A 17,546-nucleotide genomic window follows, 5' to 3' on the forward strand; every position below is an offset into this window, starting at 1 on the left:
GAAGAAATAGATAATGTTCTTTGTTGGAGAAAGGGGCCAGTGGTTCTGTTCCCCTTAAAGATGGAACTAGGTAAAGAAAGGAGAAGGAAAATAGTAAGTGGGATCCTCTCAACTGTTTGCCTCATCCTTATAATCCAGGAGGCCTACAGCCTGAACTGCCTCAGATAGAAGAGGAAATAAGAGCAGAAGAGAGGGAAACTGGGATGGCCACCATGGCCTCAGCACCCTCTCCAGCACTGTTTCCCTCCCTTCCTCCATTGGGAGGGAGATAAAACAATGTAAAATGAACATTCAAAGTTTACCCTTGCCCCCAAAAAGAAAGAAACCTCAGGCCCTCTACTTCCTCCGAGAAGTTCCTCTAGGAGCAAGGGGAACTGGATTTGTGGACATCCCCCTTACCAGGTCCAAGGTTCAAAAATTGAAGAAAGAACTGAAGCCCCTATTAGAGGATCCACCTGGGGTTGCAGGCCAGCTAGGTCAACTTTATGCCCCCAAATTTTCACATAGGCCGAGCTTATGTCTATCTTAGGTGTTGTTTTCCGGATAGGAAAGATCAGTGATTCAGAGAGCAGCGATGGCCGGCCGATTGGAAATATGCAGCTGGCCCAAATGCCTTAGTAGCTAAAGTGAAATTCCCTAACTAAGAAGCCACAATGGGATGATAACAATCCTAAACATAGAGGTCATATGAGAGATCTCAGGGACCTAATTATAAAAGGGATCAGAGAGTCAGTTCCCCAATCCCAAAATATTACTAAGGTCTTTGACATACAGCAAGGAAAAGATGAAGCGCTGGTTGAATTTCTGAGTAGGTTAAAAGACCAAATAAGAAAATACTCTGGATTGAATTTAGATGAGCCTCTTGGCCAAAATATGTTAAAATTGCATTTTGTAACTAATACTTGGCCAGATATGTATAAGAAGTTATAGAAATTAGACAATTGGAAATATAGAAGTTTAGAAAAATTAAGAGAAGCCAGAAGGTATATGTAGGTTCAGTTCAGTTGCTCAGTCGTGTCCGACTCTTTGCGACCCCATGAATCACAGCACACCAGGCCTCCCTGTCCATCACCAACTCCCGGAGTTCACTCAAACTCATGTCCATCGAGTCGGTGATACCATCCAGCCACCTCATTCTCTGTCGTCCCCGTCTCCTCCCACCCCCAATCCCTCCTAGCATCAGACTCTTTTCCAGTGAGTTAACTCATCGCATCAGGTGGCCAAAGTATTGGAGTTTCAGCTTTAGCATCAGTTCTTCCAATGAACACCCAGGATTGATCTCCTTTAGAATGGATTGGTTGGATCTCCTTTCAGTACGAGGGACTCTCAAGAGTCTTCTCCAGCACCACAGTTCAAAAGCATCTATTCTTCAGCGATCAGCTTTCTTCACAGTCCAACTCTCACATCCATACATGACCACTGTAAAAACCATAGCCTTGACTAGACGGACCTTGGTTGGCAAAGTAATGTCTCTGCTTTTTAATATGCTATCTAGGTTGGTCATAACTTTCCTTCCAAGGAGTAAGCGTCTTTTAATTTCAACAAATAAATAATGTTAGAAACCAAATTTCCTTGGACCAAGTGCCTCCTAATTACTCTTCTCAGAATCAGAACAACCCCTCATAAGAAAACTATATTATCCCCATATGAGATGCTGTATGGGTTACCATATTTGGGTCAAATTGCTGAGCTGCCAAGCATGGAAACTAAAGACCAATTTCTGAGAAATATATACTTGGCCTCTCCTCTACTCTGCCTTCTCTTAAGTTGCGGGGCCTGTTGGTTGGCTCAGGCTTCATCCTTGGATTTCTCATGCATCCTCATCAGCCTGGTGATCGTGTCCTGAGAAAAACCTGGAAGTAAGACAAACTCAAACTGGCCTGGGAAGGACCTGATAAGGTACTGCTCATGAAGGAAACAGCTGCCGGCACCGCAGAGAAAGGTTGGACTCATTACAGGAGAATCAAAGGGACTCCATCCCATAACAAAAAAGAACAATGGACTGTGGTCCAACACCCCAATCCTACAAATCAGTCTTTGAAAAGACTTTCATATCCCTCTTGGTCATTCTATATACCAAGATGCCGATTGTTGGGGGCAGCCCTTATCAGGTCAACTTAATTATTAATGTGACCATGAGCATGGATCCCCTAACTGCGAAATTTAATGCTTTCCAGGTCTTGCCTTATGGTGACCTACACAGCCAAAAACAGCTATCTGAAGAACATAGCCTTTGACTGCGTGGATCACAATAAATTGTGGAAAATTCTGAAAGAGATGGGAATACCAGACCACCTGACCTGCCTCTTGAGAAACGTGTATACAGGTCAGGAAGCAACAGTTAGAACTGGACATGGAACAACAGACTGGTTCCAAATAGGAAAAGGAGTACGTCAAGGCTGTATATTGTCACCTTGCTTATTTAACTTATATGCAGAGTACATCATGAGGAACGCTGGGCTGGAAGAAGCACAGGCTGGAATCAAGATCGCTGGGAGAAATATCAATAACTTCAGATATGCAGATGACACCACCCTTATGGCAGAAAGTGAAGAGGAACTCAAAAGCCTCTTGATGAAAGTGAAAGAGGAGAGTGAAAAGGTTGGCTTGAAGCTCAACATTCAGAAAACAAGGATCATGGCATCTGGTCCCATCACTTCATGGGAAATAGATGGGGAAACAGTGGAAACAGTGTCAGACTTTATTTTTGGGGGCTCCAAAATCACTGCAGATGCTGATTGCAGCCATGAAATTAAAAGACGCTTACTCCTTGGAAGGAAAGTTATAGCCAACCTTGGTAGTATACTAAAAAGCAGAGACATTACTTTGCCAACAAAGGTCCGTCTAGTCAAGACTATGGTTTTTCCCGTGGTCATGTATGGATGTGAGAGTTGGACTGTGAAGAAAGCTGATCGCCGAAGAATTGATGCTTTTGAACTGTGGTGTTGGAGAAGACTCTTGAGAGTTCCTTGTACTGCAAGGAGATCCAACCAGTCCATTCTAAAGGAGATCAATCCTCGGTGTTCATTGGAAGGACTGATGCTAAAGCTGAAACTGCAATACTTTGGCCACCTCATGTGACGAGTTGACTCACTGGAAAAGACTCTGATGCTGGGAAAGGTTGGGGGTGGGAGGAGACGGGGACGACAGAGAATGAGGTGGCTGGATGGCATCACCAACTGTGTGGACATGAGTTTGAGTGAACTCCGGGAGTTGGTAATGGACAGGGAGGCCTGGCGTGCTGTGATTCATGGGGTTGTGGAGAGTCAGACACGACTGAGCGACTGAACTGAAGAACATAAGTACCTTTGTCCTGAGCCATATCGGGCATGTCAGGAAATGATCCATGCCAACTCCCCTGCTATAGTTGGGCCAAAGTATGGTGGACTACCCAGGATAGGTTACACGGCTGAGCCATATAAAGCAGCTCCCACCCTACTGGAACTAAAAGATTATCCCTGGCAAGAGGGGTACCCCGAGATGATTATGGGAATCTACAGTGTAACCCACTGTTGTTAACAGTCAAACAAGAGATAAGCATCCATCTCTTGAGCATTGGTATGGACTAGGGGCAGACATATCTGGGAGATATCCACTAGTAAGGTTAGCTATTAAGCTTGTTAAAAATTTTACCTCCTCTTTAGTGACATAGACCCAGAACTCTGAATCAACTTGACCCTCAGTTCCTAATAACTCTACTAAGGTCACCATGGAAGAGTTGAAGGATTTACACCAAACCCTACAGAAAAACTAGAAACCAGATAGCAGTGGGATTAGAACCAGTATTATTCTGATGGTCCACCATCAATAAAAATGTGGATTGGATAAACTATATTTATTATAACCAGCAGAGATTTGTCAGCTATACTAGAGACAATATCAAGGGACTAGGAAACAATCAGACTCAACCAGTAAGATGACCTGGGAGACTGACTGGCCTTAGACATGATCCTGGCAGAAAAGCAGGGAGTATGTGTTATGCATGTGTGCATGCTCAGTCGCTTCCATCGTGTCTGACTCTTTGTGACCCTATAGACTGTAACCTGCTGGGATCCTCTGTCCACGGGATTCTCCAGGCAAGAACACTGGAGTGGGTTGCCATTTTCTTCTCCAGGGGATCTTCCCGACCCATGGATCAAACCAGCGACTCATGAGTCTCATGCCTTGCAGGCAGATTCTTTACCACTGAGCCACCAAGAAAGCCTGTATGTGTCATGATAGGAGGTCAGTGTTGTACTTTCATACCAACAGTGCCGCCCCTTATGGCACAACAACAGCAAGAGCCCTGCAAGGTCTTACCACCTTGGCTAATGCATTGGCTGAAAACTCAGGGATAGATAATCCTTTCTCCATCCTGATAGTGTTTCGGCAAGTGGAAAGGTATAATGACCTCTGTCCTGACCTCCCTAATCATTGTATTTGGAGGAATGGCCCTAGTGGGATGTTGTATAATTCCTTGTTTTATAGGCCTTGTGTTAAGAGTAATAGAAACTGCTCTTACTAAACAATCTCCAAAAGCCTATCAGAACAGCTCTTACTATTAGACACCTCAGAACATGAACTCCAGACCTTCCATAGGTCATTTACTCTCTGGGCCTCAGGTTCTTACCTGTGAATTGAGGAAATAAAATAATGACCTATACAGGCCCTGCCAGCTCTAAAGTTTCTCTGGTTAGTGGAAAAGGCACCACTCAGAGCCACAATCTCATGAAAAAACATTTCATACTTTTCCCTTGTCTAGACCAATGTGATGCCTGAAATGACACACGATCACTTTCTTTTTTTTGGAAGAATGTTATAATACTTCTAGTATGTATAAAATGGGTTTACCGTAAACATTTTCAAGCTTTTCCAAGGTAAGACAAACAAAAAAAAAAAAAGGTAATTCCATGACTATAAATGTATGGCTTTGATAATTTTTAAATGGCATAAAATAAAACCTTTTGCTTTAAATTTGCTTTCAGTAAAAGTCAGCAATATTTTTTTCAGCTTAAAAGATCATTTTGGGCCCAGAAAGACAGGCTGTTTGGTCAAAAGAAAACTATTGGGGATGGAGTGCAGAAGACAGGGCTTTAATTTTGGTCACTGCCTTAAGAAAACCAGTTGTCCTGTTTACATATTTGTGACTTTTCGATTCTTTATTAAAATTTTTCTCATGGTCTTCACATGTCTGTATTCACCAGCACTTAAGATAGCAATCTTCTATGAACTAAAGACACTAAAGGACACCTTTTTACCAGTATTGAAAAGCTTGTGGGTTACAGTCCATAGGGTCGCAAAGAGTCAGACACTACTGAATATGCACTCACTTGCTTAAAGCTTTCGAATAGTTGGGGAGAAAGTCAACATTTCACGCCTTCAGAATATCGTAAGTAAAACAAAGAAGTACAAATATGTAATCTACAAGCTCAGTCTCTCAGTGGAACAATTAGTAAGCTATTAATACATTTCATTTTAAATATTGATATTCTAGTCAGTGTTTGGTTAGTTGCTAAGCATAAGGATAAACACAAAGAAAATTGTGAAGACAGAAGAGCTGGCCAAATACGGCTAATTCAGTAGCAAAGAAGACGTTAAATCACAGTGGAAGTGAGTCAGTTTATTCAAATTGCTGTTACACAATATTCTCAGGGTAATTTCAGGAAAATGAGAGTCATTTGGCCATGCAAAGACCCTGGAAGCTGACAGTTAAGCACTTTCTTGAGTTCTGCAGGCTGCCCATGCTGTGTGCTTTCCAAATGGCATTATTCCCACCAGCTCTTCCAAAGGGAATACTACACATTCTGGAGATGAAGCAGTGGAAAAAAATGAAAACAGTGTATTTGTTCAATAGACATTATTTCCTTTTCTCCTCTCTCCTCATAAAGAAGTTGAGTAACAGTTGGAAGCACCATTTTTAAGGCCCTAAACAAAATTTGTAACTGCTTATTTTTGGCATGAATTTAAATATAGTAGAAAAGTGCTAGCTACATTGTGCCCTTGGTAAAATGCAATTGGGAAGAGAGACAGATATGGATTAAAAGACATATTTTAAAGTCTCATCCATACTTTGTCAATCATTTGAACTTTCTAACAGTGATAATTAGAATAATTAGATAATTAGAATGGAGCCCTTTTTATGTGCCAGACACAGGGTTTTCATATTCATATTATCTCATTTAATTCTCTCACCACTCCTATGAGATGACTGCAATTGTTATCCTCATTTTTATATGTGAGGAACCAGGCTAGAGAGTTTTAGTAAACACAGCAAGGAAGGGGCAGAATCACGTGATAAAAGACATCCATTGAGCTCATAGTTAAAGATAATTTAATATAATATTTGTTTTCTGATAATGAAATCATTTACAGAATTTGAAATCCCAGTATATTTAAATAGGTTATTCCCCATTAGTTCTTAAAAAATGAACTTTATGTAATTATTTCCTGTGACGAAATTCATGCTTAGGAATAATTGGAACAGAGGAATCATAAGTGGCAGTCTCAACTGATTGATGAGTCTGTAAAAAACATAAATATCTTGGTATTTAATGTGAATTTGCCCTCAGGTGATAGAAAAATGGTAACTTTTAACGCCCTAATATGCCTATCTTGTTGGCAGTGGAAACACAGATTTAAGAAGGCAGTATGAAAAAATTTACCAATCATTATACTTTGGCCACCTCATGCGACGAGTTGACTCACTGGAAAAGAGTATGATGGTAGGAGGGATTGAGGGTGGGAGGAGACGGGGACGACAGAGAATGAGATGGCTGGATGGCATCACCGACTCAGTGGACATGAGTTTGAGTGAACTCCGGGAGTTGGTGATGGACAGGGAGGCCTGGCGTGCTGTGATTCATGGGGTCGCAAAGAGTCAGACACGACTGAGCGATTGAACTGAACTGAAGCTGTGTTATTTCCAGCTCCTTTTCCTTGTTGTCTATGCGAGATTTCTTTTTACATTTCAATAACTGAGGATACTTATTAAAAGAGATTATTTATGAAACCCATTTGGGGTCAGATTCTTGATGCTATAACGACCAGCTGAATTAGAGCAAGAATTAGAACGAGAATTAGCTCAGCAGAGTAACATAATTCTGATAATAATTTTTAAAAGACAAAACTAATTTGTTGTCAGTGCTATCTCATATATAACTACAATATATCTTCACCTATGGGTGATAAGTTCAAATTTAGAGTTTGAGGATCCAATTCAAATGTAAATTCTTTCAAAGCTCCCTCAGGGAAAGCTATTACTGGGATCTGGTAACTTCTGTTTTCTGAAGCAATCTTTCACTAGTCAGTGAGTTATTATAAATCTTTCCTTATAATATTGTGTATGTATTCACACACTCACTGATATAAAACATATTTCAACCAAGTAGTTTAGAAACCATTATAAGGATTAGTTTATTACTTGTCAGAGTATACTGAATTAAATGTGTCACATACTGCTGCCAATTGTGTAGCTTAAAAAAAATAACAAAAGGAAAAACAAACAAAAAAACCTTCCAGAGAGAATTTGAATACATTTTAAAAACGTTTGCATATTGCAGCTTCTCTTCCGGCTTGGAAAACTGTAAGTTAAGCTACTTGAAATCTCTCTGAGGATCCGGAGCAGTAGAAGGATTTGAACTGTACCAAGGCTTTGTTCAAAAATCCCACAACATTTCTCAACTATTTAAAAAATCCATGTTCCTTTTTGATATATGTAAAAAGTCTTCTATCTTCAGGAGATTCCAATAATTCCATTTCCCACCCCCGCACAGTCATAGGGAAGTACTGCATTTTCAATGCATCATCAACAGCTAGTTTTGTCATGTGTATTTCTCTGTAATTTATACAATCAAAAAGGTTAGTTTTTAAAATGCTCCAAGTATAAGATGACAATGAAACACATACCTTTTCCAAAGGCATTAACTTTGCCCCTTCCCTCACACATTCCTTCCCACTCTCCGAGTTATAAAATCCACGTCTTCCTGGAATTTCTCAATTGGGAACTTCTATTCAGCAGGTCAGCCTAGTTTCTGTTAGGCAATGACCTCAGCTGACTTTTCCTATGGAAAGGAGAGAGCCAAGCTAGGTGGCTAGACCTTGAGGTTAGAGACACCAGCTTAGAGTTCCTTCAGTGGTAAAAAGATCCTCCTAGGGCCTGGATAACTTGAATGGCAGGCTAATTAACACCTTTCTCCAGGAGGGTAGAGAGCCTGATAATGCAACCCTTGGGAATAAAACAGCAGCAGGTAGAAGGGATGGTTTAAAACTCCCAAGGGAACTTTCAAAGAGTTTGCGAAAAAGGAAAGAAAGAGGTTAGCTGAAAGCAGAGCTGGCTCATTTATCCTTAAATGGAGAATGGAGATTGAGGTGGGAGAGGAGGACAGTTGTTGGGGGTGGGGGAAGGCCAGGAGGCAAACCTGACAGCACTTTTTAAGAATTTGAATGCACTGTAATTTACCCTTTGCATATTTTCCCTAACCATTGTATTATATGTGCTTATATTAAGTATGTGTGTTAGTCGCTCAGTTATGTCTGACTCTTCGCAACCCCATGGACTGTAGCCCACCAGGCTCCTCTATTCATGGAATTCTCCAAGCAGGAATACTGGAGTGGGTTGCCATTTCCTTCTCTAGAGGACCTTCCCAACCCAGGGATCAAACCCAGGCCTCCTAAATTGCAGGCAGATTCTTTACCATCTGAGCCACCAGGGAAAGTGAAAATGAAGCTGCTCAGTCATGTCCGACTCTTTGCAACTCCATGGACTGTAGCCTACCAGGCTACTCCATCCATCCATGGGATTTTCCAGGCAAGAGTACTGGAGTGAGTTGTTATTTCCTTTTCCAGAGCGATCTTTCCAACCCAGGGATCGAACCCGGGTCTCCCGCATTGTAGGCCTACAGTTTTACTGTCTGAGCCCCCAGGGAAGTCCTGTTAAGGAAGCCCTATATTAAGTATAAATACTTGAAACATGAAACGGTTTAGGGTGCCTGTTTCTGAGTTGGGAAGAGGATGGCAGGCAGAAAGTTGGTGTGACAACATTCCTTTACTTCACCATCAGCTGGACAGAGGCCAGGATCCTAGAGAGAAGGTAGGCACTGGTGGGAACCATAGGGAGAAACCTGAGGGGAACCCCACTAGCCTTCAAGAGGAAAGAAAGGATAAAGCAGGATCTGAGTACATGCTGTGGGCCTTCCCCAAATCTCTAATTCTTTTCAGGGCTCCCTGGAAATGCAGAAATAGGTTAGAAGGAGGGCACGTCTTCATATTTTAATTAATGGAACCAATCACTTTTTAAAGAGATATACTTGTCCAAGCAGGCACTATGGACATTGCCAAAGTATAATTTTCCAGAATGAATCTCCTGAAAAGTAATAAGGGAACCAGCAGGAAGGTAAAGATGGTTCAAAAACAATTCAAGAAGCAAAGTCTGTAGACACTAAAAGGGTGCTAGATCACTAGGTTAGATACAAAATTGATTAATTTCCCACTGGGCAATAAAACTGTGACCTTTGGGTTTCTCTGTTCCACCACACAGAAATCAACTGCATCTTTAACCACCAAACATTTATAAAATTTAATATATAACTTTGGGGGTAGGGTCCTAATCAATGATAAACAGTAGCATAAATCAAGGCGGGAAGAATAATTCTTGAATGTATCTGATGGACACTGTTCCCGTCTGCCCGACATGCAGTCAACTTGCATTTTACTTCTAAGCTTTGAATACTTTTCCTAACAATATACGATAATAATAATAACAACTTCTCATTTATTGAGCTCTGATCTACTATGAGGTAGGCACCGTGCTGGGTGTCTAACATACCTCATCTTACTTAACCTTCTCCACACTTCCACGACATAGTTATGATCTCCATTACACGGAAGGATGAAAGTTTCTGAAACATTAACTGATTTGCCTCAGGCCGTACAGCTGATAATGACAGAGCCAGGAACTGTACTCAGGAATGTCTTCTCCAGCATATGGTTGTGCAGCTCACTTATTGCACAGAAGCTCTGAGCTGGAGGGATCAGTGGAGCTGAAACACAGCCCATGCTGCACTTGCAAACCCTTTTAATCTGTGCCCTTTTTTTCTTCCCATAAAACACCTGCTTTTCAGTAAGCCTAGTACCACAGAGTAAATCCATAGAAAGCCATGGGGGCTGGGAGTACTAGGGGTGACACACATCACTATTTCCTTCTCCCAGAGGAAAATATCCCTGGTTCTTACGAAGGTATATATGTAAGCTGAAGCCCTGATTCCAAAGTAAGAAAACATGCCGATTAAAAGATGGGCAGAACTAAATAGGCATTTTCCCAAAGAGGAAACGCAGATCATCAACAGGCACACGGAAAAATGCTCAACATTGCTGACAGTCAGGCGACTATAAACCAAGACCACAGCAAGATGTCATCCCACACCTGTCCAAACAGCTGTCATCAAAAAGAGCACAATATCAAACGTTGGTGAGGATGTGGAGAAAAGGGAACCCTCACACACAGTCGGTGTGAATGTAAATTTGTGCAGCCACTGTGGAAAATAGTACAGAGGATTCTCAAAAAACTAAAAATAGAGCTACCATATGACCCAGCAATTCCACTCCTGGGTATCTAGTTGAAAAACACAAAAGCACTAATTTGAAAAGAAACATGCCCTCCAGTTTTCATGGCAGCATTATTTACAATAGCTAAGGTATGGGAGCAACCTAAGTATCCATCAACTGATGAATGAATAAAGAAGATGTGGCATATATACATGACGTAATACTACTCAGCCATAAAACACTTGCAGCACCATGGATGGACTTAAGGGACATTAGGCTCAGTGAAATAAGTCAGACAGAAATGCAAATACCGTATGATATCACTTACATGTAGAATCTAAAGACTACAACAAACTAATGAATATAACAAAAAAGAAGCAGACTCACAGAACAAACAGTAGTCACTGGTGTGGAGAAAGAAGGAGAAGTAATGTAGGGACAGAGGTTTAAGATGGACAAACTATTAGGTATAAAAGAGGCTGTAAGGATATATTGTAAAACACAGAGAATATAGCCAGTCTTTTGTAATAACTATAGATGGAGTATAACCTTTAAAAATTGTGTATCACTGTATTATACACCTATAACATAATATTGTACATCAATTTTTTTAAAGTAAATGAACAAAAACAAAGGCAGCAGTCTGCCACGTAATATGTTCATAGACACAGTATCACAGTGCAGAGCTTGTGTAAGAAGGAAGGAGGGGAGAGAGGGAATAAGAAAAAGCATTATTTTTTAAAAAGTGAAAAAAATAACTGTTTTGACACAGTTTGGTAAATATCAATATTTTCACTCATTAGGACAGATCCTTTGCAAAAATTACAGGTCTAAGCAGATTATATATATCAGTCTGGAAAAAAAAACCAAATGTATCTAACTAGATATAGAACAGTAGTCTAGATGTTATATATCTGCCTTTGGAGGTCTACCAAGTGGAGGAGTCTGCACCCTCTGCTATGACTTAGAGAACTAGAGGCTTCACAGTCATTCTGTAGCTCCAGGAAGTCCAAGAGATGAATGAAGCAGGGAACAAAAATTCTACTGCTTCCTTCCTTAAAAGGAGGCCAGAAAAGGCTGTGATGAGGGAAACAGTTTTCTGAACCTGACTTAGCAGTTTCCACTTCAATTTATCAATATAAATATGAGCCAGATGGAGTGAGGCATTATTCTCTCTATGCCACCACACAAAAAAGAGCTTGCAGGGTGTACCAAAAAAAGCAAGTGAACTATTGCATTGCCCCTATTGCTGCTGCTGCTACTGCTAAGTCACTTCAGTCGTGTCTGACTCTGTGTGACCCCATAGACGGAAGCCCACCAGGCTCCCCCATCCCTGGGATTCTCCAGGCAAGAACACTGGAGTGGGTTGCCATTTCCTTCTCCAATGTGTGAAAGTGAAAAGTGAAAGTGAAGTCTCTCAGTCGTGTCCGACCCATAGCGACCCCACGGACTGCAGCCCACCAGGCTCCTCCATCCATGGGATTTTTTAGGCAAGAGTACTGGAGTGGCTTGCCATTGCCTTCTCCGATTGCCCCTATAAGTCATGTGAATTGTGAACTCTGCTTTTCAAAGGAAAACATACATAAACTTGGTTTCTAAAAATCTAGAAGAGACCTTCACCATCACTCAGGTTCTAATTTGTACTTTACAGTGGTAGATAGGAAAAATAACCATTTAATTTTTTCAAATCCCTCCCCCAAAAGCAACTAATTCACATCAGAAAATCAATATACAAATACTGTTGAAGTCGACAGCACTGGATTAGGCAACTTGGACTTCATAAATATATGATCCTTGCCCTCAAGGAGTTTATGGTGTAGTCGTTGGAGATAAACACAAGTGAAAAATAGATTTACAGCACAGATATTATTTTTCACATAAGGATAGTAAATTACGTGTCACAGAGCAATGACTGACAGCTGGAAACAGAAATCAAAAAGGTCCGAACAGGACTGAGGCACCAAGGACCCAGATGGTTGGGTCTGACAATCAGGTCATCAACAACTTGGAAGCAGTACGTGGGAGAGACAGCAAAGAAGAGGTGGCGATAAGGGGACGCAGATATCCCAAGTCAGGGGACGGCATCCACAAAGGCGGAAGCGGAAAACCTCAAAGCATATTTAAAGGAGCAAAGGATAAGGATTCTGGAAGTTGGTTTTCTAAAATAATTACATAACAGGCATGTATTTTGCCTTACTCAGTTACATTTTAGAGTAGTCATGCACTTTATTTCACGTTTCACATACCAAAATTTGGTATTTTTCTGTCTTTATTGAATGTCTGACAATATTGCTTCTGTTTTTTATGTTTTGGTTTCTTAGTCACAAGGCATGTAGACCAGGGATCCAACCTGCACCCCCTGCGCTGAAAGGTGAAGTCTCAACCACTGGACCACCAGGGAAGCCCCCACATATCACAGTTTGTAATGAAAAACAATGGATAAAGAGACAAGCTGCTGCTGCTGCTAAGTCACTTCAGTTGTGTCCGACTCTGTGCGACCCCATAGACGGCAGCCCACCAGGCTCCCCTGTCCCTGGGATTCTCCAGGCAAGAATACTGGAGTGGGTTGCCATTTCCTTCTCCAATGCATGAAAGTGAAAAGTGAAAGTGAAGTCGCTCAGTTGTGTCCGACTCTTCGCGACCTCATGGACTGTAGCCTTCCAGGCTCCTCCGCCCATGGGATTCTCCAGGCAAGAGTACTGGAGTGGGGTGCCATTGCCTTCTCCAAAAGAGACAAGCATGTTATGGAAATTGTTTTGCAAAGAAGTGGAAAACAAAAAGAAAAGAAAATGTCCTGGGTGTTTAATGTCTAAAGAGAGAATAAGAAACTTATTGAAATCAAGAGGTGAAGCATTTCACACACCTTAGTTCAATATAAAGACATGAGTTCATCTCCGCTATTTCGTAACAGCAGAGATGAGCACATGGTAACTTTCAACAGTCTATTTGTTCATTACCTTCTGCAGTGAAGTGTGAGTGCATCACCTTCAAGCCTATCAGGCAAACAATATTAATCACAGAAAGGCTAATATATATTTAATAATTTTATTTAGGTATCAAACTTTTTCAAGTATTAGGTTAGGTACTGATAGTGCATTCTTAAGTGAATCTCTTTGGGATGTAATTGCCTGGAGAATCCCAGGGACGGGGGAGCCTGGTGGGCTTCAGTCTATGGGGTCACACAGAGTCAGACATGACTAAAGTGACTTAGCAGCAGCAGCAGCAGCAGCAACACACTTTTTGGAAAGTGTGATTTATTATTACTTTCAGGTAAGGATTGATTTTCCAGAGTCTTTAATTTTCAATAAAGGTCCAGCTCTGACATAGTCATTGCAGGGCCTCTAAATTCACCAGGAAAAAAAAAAAGAATCTGTGGTTTAACTACATCTGTATGTTCCAGGTGGAGTAGCAATTGATCCTATAATTCAATTTAGAAATTCCTCCACAGAATAAAAGAAAACATCATTTGTTTCACCAGATTAATGCCTTTAATATTTAATTAGTTTAACATATTTAGTTTACCATATTGCCCTGAATTAAAAAATTCAAGCTACTGTATTTGGAACTGCAGATTTTCAAGATCCTCCTGGTCCTGCATATTCCAGCCTCTTTGTGTGACACACAAGCAAACTGAGGCGCTTATAAAACCATTTTTTAAGTTTCCATTCATTTGTTTTTGTGTATACATCTAAGTTCCTAAAACATGAAGGATTATTGGAGACACACTTCCTCTTATTTCTATCCTCCAATTCTCATATTCTCACTCACTTTCCTGAAGGGCTGACTATTTGGTAACCTCGTGTCACCGATACATTCACCGGAACGTTCCCAATCCATGATGAATAATAATGTTTTCACCGTGTTGTGCAATTATCACCAAAATCTTAATTCCAGACTTTTTGTCAGTCCAAAAAAGATCCCATGCATATTCATGTGTGTGCACGTGCATGCTCAGTCGTGTCCACCTCTTTGCAACCTCAAGGACTGTAGCCCACACGTCTCCTCTGTCCATGGGATTCTCCGGGCAAGAATACTGGGGTGGGTTGCCATTTCCTTCTCAAGGGGATTTTCCCAACCCAGGGACTGACCCTGCATGTCTTGCATCTTCTGTATTGGCAGGTGGGTTCTTTACATATTCTTAAACAGTCTCAATTTCCCTCTTCCTCCATCTTCTGGTAATCCCCATTCAACTTTCCATCGCTATGGATTTGCCTATTCTGGAGATTTCATACAAATGGAATTGCATTAAAGTCTCTACTGTTGTCTCTGAGATGTCTTTACAAGCCACTGATAATCGAATCTACAAGCTTTGATACTGGTACTTTCCTTTTGTACTAAACTTACAGTTGCATTGTTTTCTATCGAAAGAATCACGTGCCACCTTTTGTTCAAAGCAGTAGTTTCTGAAGTTTGAAGCTTGATACCTTGGTGATGGTTGTTCACATGGGCCTGTCACAGTTTTAGATACTGTGCCGTTATCCTAGGGGTAGGCACCTCTCTTGCCTTTAGTTGCATCACTTGGCATGTGGTAAACAAGACTTCTGCATGTGTCTTAGTAATAAAACAACTCTGCTTCATCTACTTATGGCAATCTCTGTCAGGTCCCATAAAGCACTTTTGGATATTGCTTTGCATGAAAATAAGAAAAAGTTTAACATTACAATCTCCTTATAAACATCTAGAATTTTGACCCAGATATGAATAAAACAGATTTAGAAGCTTTTAGTGGGTTTCCCAGGTGGCTTAGTCAGTGAAGAATCCACCTGCAGTGCAAGAGACATAGGAGAAGTGGGTTCGATCTCTGGGTCAGGAAGATCCCCTGAAGGAGGAAATGGCAACTCACTCCAGTATTCTTGCCCGGAGAATCCCATGGACAGAGGAGCCTGGCTGGCTACTGTCTATGGGGTCTCAAAGAGTCAGACACGACTGAGGCAACTGAGCACACAGGGAATTGTGATCTTTTCACTAACAATAAATTCTTTCTTCAATAGTAGAAAACTTAACATTTTGCTGATTCCTTGCCTTTCTTGTATACAAGAAGTTTTCAGATTCTAGACTGGATCATACCGTATCCTTTTTGAAGATACTTTGGCAGGCAAACCAGTCACAAGTAGTCACAACCAGGCACATGGTTGAAATTTGAAGTGGCAACAATATAAAGAGCCACGATCAAGCTGACACAGTGATTGCCCCAAAGCAGAGGTCAGCAAACTTTTTCCGTAAAGGGCCAGATAGTAAATATTTTAGGCTTTGTGGACTACCTGGTTTCTGTCCCAACAACTCAACTTGTGACACAAATATACCACGGGCAATGTGTAAGCTAATGAGTGTGGTTCGGTTCCAATTAAGCTTTGTTACAAAACTAGGTACAGGATACAGTTTATTGACCCTTGTCGAAGGAATGGCACATGATCTAAGCTGGTCCATTAAGATTTCTCCCCCAACTGGAGAAGGAAAACTCTTTGAATATTAGATTCTAAGACTAAAGCTGAGAGCTACCTGCATCTAGCCTCATGGGGACACTCTGAGAAGGGAGCTGACACACCAAGAGGAGCAAAGACAAGAGATAGGATCATCTCATTATTCAGGGCGATGAACCCTTTTCATCAGGTCAGCACTTCTCCTGCCCTTCTGTGCTTAGGTTTTATGTACCTTTTTACTCTTTTTTTTGGTGTCAGCTGATTCAACTTGTGATTCTTGTGCTCATTATCCCTGACTATGTAATCTTGTTTAAGCTCTCAAACTCTGTCTCACTTTCTTCACTTGTAAAATGAGAAGAAAAATGAACCTGCTTCACTGGGTTGATGAAGAAATCAAATGAGATATCATATATGGGAAAGTGCTTAAAACAACACTTGGCAGATAATAAACACTATGCAAATATTATTGCCCTCATTCTCATTATCACTATTGTTAAGAATTTGGTTGCTTGCAAGAACATAATATATATCTGAAATGTTACACGTTCATTAAAAGAAAGAACAATTAGTTCACACAGGCAAACCTCCTGGGCAAAAATAACTCATTAATTTTTCCCTTTGTAATAGAGGTCATGAAGGCAATGGAAGGAAAGAACTGTCAACAATATGGACTTTAAGACTGATAATCTCAGAATTCAGGAATATGTGCTAAATTAAACAGTCATGACCTTAAGAATAAGCAGTTAAGTCTATGTTTAAAATGCAAGGGCTTAAAAGTCATTTTGCTTTATTTCTTAGCTAGGTTACACAGATCACCTAGCTGGCATATGTTCATTAGTAAATTGGATATTCAGTAATGTATCTCCATTAATCTTTAATAATACTAATGCTTCAACAGTTTGAGATGCCAAGGTAAAAACTACCTGTGCAAATCCAAACCATTCTTAGAGCTAGTTAAATCATTCATATCTACTAAAGAACATTGAAAACTTTCATTTTGTGATAATCACTTCCTTATTTCTCTTTATAGCTTTATTTCCTACATATATAACCATCATATAGTATGGCAGAGGTTACTAGTATCCCACTAATATTCCCTAGCAATTACTAGGGTTAAGTCTCAATGTAGTGTGATAGGAAACAAACTATTCTTCTCTGAGAGCAAACCATTTATCAAATGTGCTACAGGGCCTGGCTAAAACATACAGGCAGAAATTGACAGGATATACCTGAAAATGAGGGAGTGGAATATAAGCTGGATAAGATACTGGGTTATTTATTTGAAGGTCCTCTCCTGTAATTCGGGATATATCATCTTTAGCAAGGACTCCTGAAGTCAGTCCTAATACATTAGAGGGATGGCTCCTTCAAATCTGGGGTTGGGGGAGTGGGAAGGGGGGAAGACAGTGCATAGTGAATGATGTGAATGTTGAAATTACCTTGGCAGAGTATTAAGAAATTTAGTCACTCAGTCGTGTCCGACTCTTTGTGACCCCGTGGACTGTAGCCCACCAGATTCCTCTGTCTATGGAATTCTCCAGGCAAGAATACTGGAGTGGGTGGCCATTTCCTTCTCCAGGGGATCTTCCCGACCCAGGGATCAAG

The sequence above is a fragment of the Moschus berezovskii genome, chromosome 10, assembly GCF_049115385.1.
Source record: "Moschus berezovskii isolate FMDL1 chromosome 10, NW_MosBer_1.0, whole genome shotgun sequence".
Classification (NCBI taxonomy): domain Eukaryota; kingdom Metazoa; phylum Chordata; class Mammalia; order Artiodactyla; family Moschidae; genus Moschus; species Moschus berezovskii.